The sequence below is a fragment of the Pongo abelii genome, chromosome 22 (genome assembly GCF_028885655.2).
Source record: "Pongo abelii isolate AG06213 chromosome 22, NHGRI_mPonAbe1-v2.0_pri, whole genome shotgun sequence".
In the NCBI taxonomy this organism is placed as follows: domain Eukaryota; kingdom Metazoa; phylum Chordata; class Mammalia; order Primates; family Hominidae; genus Pongo; species Pongo abelii.
This window is the reverse complement of record NC_072007.2, coordinates 12,702,762-12,711,577: the sequence shown is the minus strand read 5'-3', so window position 1 is coordinate 12,711,577 and position 8,816 is coordinate 12,702,762.

The following is an 8,816-nucleotide window of genomic DNA, read 5'->3' as shown; positions in this document are numbered from 1 at the left end:
TAATAATTAGACAGAGGCCTATGGGGAAAAGGGAATATCTTCACTTAAAAAGTATACGGAAACATTCCATCAAACTCCTTTGTAATGTGTGCATTCATCTCACCGAGTAGAACCTTCCTTTCATTGAACAGTTTTGAAACCCTATTTTTGTAGAATCTACAAGTGGACGTTTGGAGGACTTTGAGGCCTATGTTGCAAAAGAAAATTTCTTCACACAAAAAATAGACAGAAGCATTCTGACAAACTTCTTTGGGATGTGTGCATTCATTGCACAGAGCTGAACCTTTCTTTTTATTGAGCAGTTTGAAACACTCTTTTTGTAGAATCTGCAAGTGGACATTTGGAACGCTTTGAAGCCTATGGTTTAAAAGGAAATATCTTCACCTCAAAAACACCCAGAAGCATTCTGACAAAGTTCTTTGTGATGTGTGCATTCATCTCACGGAGTTGAACCTTTCTTTTGATTGAGCAGAGTTGAAACACTATTTTTGTAGAATCTGAAAGTGGTTATTTGGAGCGCATTTAGGCCTATGGTGGAAAAGGAAGTATCTTCAAATAATAACTAGACAGAAGCATTCTGACACACTTCTTTGTGATGTGTGCATTCATCTCACAGAGTTGAACCTTACTTTTCATTGAGCTGTTTTGAAACACTCTTTTTGTTGAATCTTCCAGTGGTCATTTGGAGTGCTTTGAGGCCTATTGTGGAAATGGAAATATCTTCACAAAAAAATTAGACAGAAGCATTCCGACAATCTTCTTGGTTATATGTGCATTCTTCTCACAAAGTTCAACCATCCTTTTGATTGAGCAGCCCACAAACACTCTTTTTGTAGAATCTGCATGTGGAGTTTTGGAGCACTTTGAGGTCTGTGGTGGAAAATGAAATATCCTCACATAAAAACTAGGCAGAAGAGTTCTGACAAACTTCTTTGTGATGTGTACATTCATCTCACAGAGTTGAACCTTAGTTTTCATTGAGCAGTTTTCAAACCCTCTTTTTGTAGAATCTACAAGTGGAGATTTGGAGTGCTTTGATACCTGTGTTGCAAAAGGAAATATATTTACATAAATACTAGACAGAAGCATTCTGACAAACTTCTTTGAAATGTGTGCTTCCATCTCACAGAGTTGGAGTTGAACCTTACTTTTTATTGAGCAGTTTTGAAACATTTTTGTCATATAATCTGCAAGTAGACATTTGGAGCGCCTTGATGCCAATGGTGGAAAAGGAAATATCTTCATATAATAACTAGACAGAAGAGTAAACTATCGCAAGAACAAAAAACCAAACACCACGTATTCTCACTCATAGGTGAGAATTGAACAATGAGAACACATGGACACAGGAAGGGGAACATCACAATTCGGGGACTGTTGTGGGGTGGGGGGAGGGGGGAGAGATAGCATTGGGAGATATACCTAATGCTAGATGACGAGTTGGGGGGTGCAGCGCACCAGCATGGCACATGTATACATATGTAACTTACCTGCACGTTGCGCACATGTACCATAGAGCCTAAAGTATAATAATAATAATAATCATAATAATAAAAGAAGAAGCATTCTGAGAAACTTCTTTGTGATGGGTGCATTCATCTCACAGAGCGGGACATTTCTTTTGGTTGAGCAGCTTTGAATGACTTTTTGGAGAACCTTCAAGTGCACATTTGGAGCGCTTTGTGGCCCATGGTGAAAAAGCAAATATCTTCTCATAAAAACTAGACAGAAGCATTCTGGAAATCTTCTTAGTCATGTATACATTCATCGCAGAGAATTGTACCTTACGTTTCATTGAGCAGTTTTGAAAAACTCTTTCTGTAGTATCTACAAGTGGCCGTTTGGAGCACTTTGGGGCCTATGGTGGAAAAGGAAATATCTTCACATAAAAACCAGACAGAAGCATTCTGACAAACATTTTGTGATGTGTGCATTCATCTCACAGGGTTGGACATTTCTTTTGATTGAGCAGCTTTGAAACACTCTTTTTGTAGAATTTGAAAGTGGACATTTGAAGTGCTTCGTGTCCTATGGTGGAAAAGGAATTATCTTCACATGAAAAATATACAGAAGCATTCTGACAAACTTCTTTGTGATGTGTGCATTCATCTCACAGAGTGGAACCTTACTTTTCATTGAGCAGTTTTGAAACTCTCTGTAGAATCTACAAGTGGACATTTGGAGCACTCTTAGGTCTATGGTGGAAAAGGAATTACCTTAACATAATAACGAGACAGAAGGATTCTGACAAATTCCTTTGTCGTGTGTGCATTCATCTCACAGAGTTGAACCTTACTTTTCATTGAGCAGCTTTGAAACACTCTTTTTGTAGAATCTGCGAGTGGACATTTGTGGCACTTTGAGACCTACGGTGGAAAAGTAAATATGTTCACATAAAAACCAGACAGAAGCATTGTGACAAACTGCTTTGTGACGTGTGCAATTATCTCACAGAATTGAACCTTACTTTTCATTGAGCAGTTTTGTAACACTCTTTATGTAGAATCTGCCAGTGGACATTTGGAGTGCTTTGAGTCCTATTGTGTAAATGGAAATATCTTCACATAAAAACTAGACAGAAGCATTCTGACAAACTTCTTGGTGAAGTGTGCATTCATCTCACATAGTTGAAACTTTCTTTTGATTAAGCAACTTTTAAACACTCTTTTGTAGAATCTGCAAGTGGACATTTCGAGAGCTTTGAGACCAATGGTGGAAAAGGAAATACCTTCACATAAAATCTAGACAGAAGCATTCTGACAAACTACTTTGGATGTGTGCATTCATCTCACAGAGTAGAACTTTAGTTTTAAATGAGCAGTTTATAAAAACTCTTTTTGTAGAATCTGCAAGTGATCATTTGGAGCACCTTTAGTCCTATGGTGGGAAAGGAAATATCTTCAAATAGAAACTAGACAAAAAGACTCTCACAAACTTCTCTGTGATGGGTGCATTCATCTCACAGAGTTGAACATTTCTTTTGATTGAGCAGCTTTGAAACACGCTTTTTGTAGAATCTGCGACAGGACATTTGGAGCGTTTTAAAGCCTATTGTGGAAAAGGGAATATCTTCATATAAAAACTAGTCAGAAAAATTCTGACAAACTTCTTCATGATTTGTGAATTCATCTCACAGAGTTGAACCTTACTTTTCATTGAGCAGCCTTGAAGCACTTTCTTTGTAGAATCTGCAAGTGGACATTTGGAGCGCTTTGAGGCCTATGGTGGAAAAAGAAATACCTTCACATAAAATTAGAGGGAAGTATTCTAACACACTTCTTTGTGATGTGTGCATTCACCTCACAGAGTTGAATGATACTCTTCATTGTGCAGTTTTGAAACACTCCTTTTGTAGTATCTGCAAGTGTACATTTGGAGCACTTTGATGCCAATGGTGGAAAAGGAAATATTTTCACATTAAAAATATACTGAAGCATGCTCACAAACATCTTTGTGACTTGTGCATTCATCTCACAGAGTTGAACCTTTCCTTTGCTTGAGCAGCTCTGAAACACCGTTTTTGTAGAATCTGCAAGTGGACATTTGGAGTGCTTTGAGGCCTATGGTGGAAAAGGTAATATCTTCACATAAATCTAGATTGAAGAATTCCGTCAAACTTCTTTGTGATGTGTGCATTCATCTCACAGAGTTGAACCTTAGTTTTCATAGAGCAGTTTTGAAACACTCTTTTTGTAGAATCTGCAAGTGGACATTTGGAGCTCTTGGAGGCCTGTAGTGGAAAAGGAGATATCTTCACATTAAAACCAGACAAATCATTCTCACAAACTTCTTTGTATTCTGTGCATTCATCTCACAGAGTTGAACCTTGGTTGTCATTGAGCAGTTTTGAAATCCTCTTTTTATAGAATCTGCAGGTAGACATTTGGAGCGCCTTGAGGCCTGTGGTGTATAACGAAACATCTTCATATAATAACTAGACAAAAGCATTCTGAGAAACTTCTTTGTGATGGGTGCACTCATCTCACGTAGTTGAACCTTTCTTTTGATGGAGAAGCTTTGAAACACTCTTTTTGTAGAATCTGCAAGTGGACACTTGGAGCGCTTTGAGGCCCATGGTGGGATAAAAAATATCTTCACATAAAAACCAGCCAGAAGCATTCTGACGAACTTCTTTGTGATGTGTGCATTCGTCTCACAGGGTTGAACCTTTCTTTTGATTGAGCAGCTTTGAAAAACTCTTTGTGTAGAATCTGCAAGTGGACATTTGGTGCACATTTGAGCCTATGGTGGAAAAGGAACTATCTTCACCTAATAATTAGACAGAGGCCTATGGGGGAAAAGGGAATATCTTCACTTAAAAAGTATACGGAAACATTCCTTCAAACTCCTTTGTAATGTGTGCATTCATCTCACCGAGTAGAACCTTCCTTCCATTGAACAGTTTTGAAACCCTATTTTTGTCGAATCCACAAGTGGACGTTTGGAGGACTTTGAGGCCTATGTTGGAAAAGAAAATTTCTTCACACAAAAAATAGACAGAAGCATTCTGACAAACTTCTTTGGGATGTGTGCATTCATTGCACAGAGTTGAACCTTTCTTTTTATTGAGCAGTTTGAAACACTCTTTTTGTAGAGTCTGCAAGTGGACATTTGGAACGCTTTGAAGCCTATGGTTTAAAAGGAAATATCTTCACCTCAAAACCACCCAGAAACATTCTGACAAAGTTCTTTGTGATGCGTGCATTCATCTCACGGAGTTGAACCTTTCTTTTGATTGAGCAGACTTGAAACACTATTTTTGTAGAATCTGAAAGTGGATATTTGGAGCGCATTTAGGCCTAGGGTGGAAAAGGAAGTATCTTCAAATAATAACTAGACAGAAGCATTCTGACACACTTCTTTGTGATGTGTGCATTCATCTCACAGAGTTGAACCTTACTTTTCATTGAGCTGTTTTGAAACACTTTCTGTTGAATCTTCCAGTGGTCATTTGGAGTGCTTTGAGGCCTATTGTGGAAATGGAAATATCTTCACAAAAAAATTAGACAGAAGCATTCCGACAATCTTCTTTGTTATATGTGCATACTTCTCACAAAGTTCAACCTTCCTTTTGATTGAGCAGCCCACAAACACTCTTTTTGTAGAATCTGCATGTGGAGTTTTGGAGCACTTTGAGGTCTGTGGTGGAAAATGGAACATCCTCACATAAAAACTAGGCAGAAGAATTCTGACAAACTTCTTTGTGATGTGTACATTCATCTCACAGAGTTGAACCTTAGTTTTCATTGAGCAGTTTTCAAACCCTCTTTTTGTAGAATCTACAAGTGGAGATTTGGAGTGCTTTGATACCTGTGTTGGAAAAGGAAATATATTTACATAAATACTAGACAGAAGCATTCTGACAAACTTCTTTGAAATGTGTGCTTTCATCTCACAGAGTTGGAGTTGAACCTTACTTTTTATTGAGCAGTTTTGAAACATTTTTTTCATATAATCTGCAAGTAGACATTTGGAGCGCCTTGATGCCAATGGTGGAAAAGGAAATATCTTCATATAATAACTAGACAGAAGAGTAAACTATCGCAAGAACAAAAAACCAAACACCACATATTCTCACTCATAGGTGAGAATTGAACAATGAGAACACGTGGACACAGGAAGGGGAACATCACACTTCGGGGACTGTTGTGGGGTGGGGGGAGGGGTGAGGGATAGCATTGGGAGATATACCTAATGCTAGATGACGAGTTGGCGGCTGCAGCGCACCAGCATGGCCCATGTATACATATGTAACTTACCTGCACGTTGCGCACATGTACCATAGAGCCTAAAGTATTATAATAATAATAATAAAAGAAGAAGCATTCTGAGAAACTTCTTTGTGATGGGTGCATTCATCTCACAGAGTGGAACATTTCTTTTGGTTGAGCAGCTTTGAATGACTTTTTGGAGAATCTTCAAGTGCTCATTTGGAGCGCTTTGTGGCCTATGGTGAAAAAGCAACTATCTTCTCATAAAACTAGACAGAAGCATTCTGAAAAACTTCTTAGTCATGTATACATTCATCTCAGAGAATTGTACCTTACGTTTCATTGAGCAGTTTTGAAAAACTCTTTCTGTAGTGTCTACAAGTGGCCATTTGGAGCACTTTGGGGCCTATGGTGGAAAACGAAATATCTTCACATAAAAACCAGACAGAAGCATTCTGACAAACATTTTGTGATGTGTGCATTCATCTCATAGGGTTGGACATTTCTTTTGATTGAGCAGCTTTGAAACACTCTTTTTGTAGAATTTGAAAGTGGACATTTGGAGTGCTTTGTGTCCTATGGTGGAAAAGGAATTATCTTCACATGAAAAATATACAGAAGCATTCTGACAAACTTCTTTGTGATGTGTGCATTCATCACACAGAGTTGAACCTTACTTTTCATTGAACAGTTTTGAAACTCTCTGTAGAATCTACAAGGGGACATTTGGAGCGCTCTTAGGGCTATGGTGGAAAAAGAATTATCATAACATAATAACGAGACAGAAGGATTCTGACAAATTCCTTTGTCATGTGTGCATTCATATCGCAAAGTTGAGACTTACTTTTGATGGAGCAGTTTTGAAAGACGCTTTTCGTACTATCTACAAGTCAACGTGTGGAGTGATTTGACGCCTATGGTGGGGAAGGAAATAACTTCTCATAAGAACTAGAGAGAAGCATTATGAGAAATTTCTTTGTGATGTGTTCATTCATCTCACGGAGTTGAACCTTACTTTCAACTGAGCAGTTTTTGAACACTCTCTTTATAGAATCTGCAGTTTGATCTTTGGAGAGCTTTGAGGCTTATGGTGGAAAAGGAAATATCTTCACATAAAAACTAGACAGAATCATTCTGACAAACTTCTTTGTGATGTGTGCATTCATCTCACAGAGTTGAACCTTTATTTTGATTGACTAGCTTTGAAGCACTCTTTTTGTAGAATCTGTATGTGGACAATTGGAGAGCTTTGAGTCCTACAGTGGAAGAGGAAATATCTTCACATAAAAGATAGACAGAAGCATTCTGAAAAAGTTACCTCTGATGTATGCATTCATCTCACAGAGTTGAAACTTTCTTTTGACTCAGCAGTCTTGAAACACTCTTTTTGTAGAATCTGCAATTATACGTTTTGAGTGCCTTGAGGTCTATGGTGTATATTGAAATATCTTCATATAATAAATAGACAGAAGCATTCTGGGACACTTCTTTGTGATGTGTGCATTCATCTCACAGAGTAGAACCTTTCTTTTGATTTGGCATCTTTGAAACAGTCTTTCTGTAGAATCTGCAAGTGGACATTTGGAGCGTTTTGAGGCCTATGTTTTAAAAGGAATTAACTTCGAAAAAAACTAGACAGAAGAATTCTGACAAACTTCTTTGTGTTGTGTGCATTCATCTCACAGAGTAGAACCTTAGTTTTCAACGAGAAGTTTTGAAACACTCTTTTGTAGAATCTGCAAGTGGACATTTGGAGCGCTTTGCGAGCTATGGTGGAAAAGAGAATATCTTGGCATAAAAGCTATACAGAAGCATTCTGACAAACTTCTTTGTGACGTGTTCATTCATATACCAGACATGAAACTTTCTTTACTGAGCAGTTTTGAAACACTCTTTTTATAGAATCTGGTAGTGGACATTTGGTGCGCTTTGAGGCCTTTGGTGGAAAAGGAAATATCTTGGCATAAAAACTGTACAGAAGCATTCTGACAAACTTCTTTGTGATGTGTGCATTGATCTCACAGAGCTGAAGCTTTCTTTTTATTGAGCAGCTTTGAAACACCCTTTTTGTAGAATCTGCAAGTAGACATTTGGAGCATTTTGAAGCCTGTGGTGGAAAAGGAAATATCTTCACATATAAACTATACAGAAGAATTCTGACAAACTTCTTTTTGATTTATGCATTCATCTCACAGAGTTGAACCTTACTTTTCATTGAACAGCTTTGAAACACTCTTTTTGTAGAATCTGCAAGTGGACATTTGGAGCGCTTTGCGGCCTATGGTCAAAAGGAAATATCTTCATATAAAATTAGACAGAAGCATTCTGACGAACTTCTTTGTGATGTGTGCATTCATCTCACAGAGTTGAATCTTTCTTTTGTTTGAGCAGCTCAGAAACACCCTTTTTGTAGAATCTGCGGGTGGACATTATGAGCTCTTTGAGGCCTATGGTGGAAAAGGAAATATCTTCACATAAAAACGAGACAGAAGAATTCTTACAAACTTCTTTATGATGTGTGCATTCGTCTCACAGAGTTAAACCTTACTTTTCATTGAGCAGTTTTACAACACTCTTTTGTAGAATCTGCAAGTGGACATTTCGAGCGCTTTGAGACCATTGGTGGAAAAAGAAATATCTTCACATAAAAACTAGACAGAGGCATTCTGACAAACTTCTTTGTGATGTGTGCATTCATCTCACAGAGATGAACCTTTCTTTTGATTGAGAAGCTTTGAAACACTCTTTTTTAGAAGCTGCAAGTGGACATTTGTTCTGCTTTGAGGCCTTTGGTGGAAAACGAAATATCTTCACATTAAAAGTAGACAGAAGCATTCTGACAACTTTCTTTGTGATATGTGCACTCTACTCACAGAGTTGAACCATACTTTTGATTCAGCAGTTTTGGAAGACCCTTTTCGTCCTATCTGCAAGTGGACATTTGGAGTGATTTGATGCCAATGGTGGAAAAGGAAATATCTTCACAAAACAACTACACAGAAGCATTCTGGGAAACTTCCTTGTGATGTGTGCATTCATCTAACAGAGTTGAACCTTAATTTCCATTAAATTCCAATAAATTCCATTGCATTAAATTTCAATTCC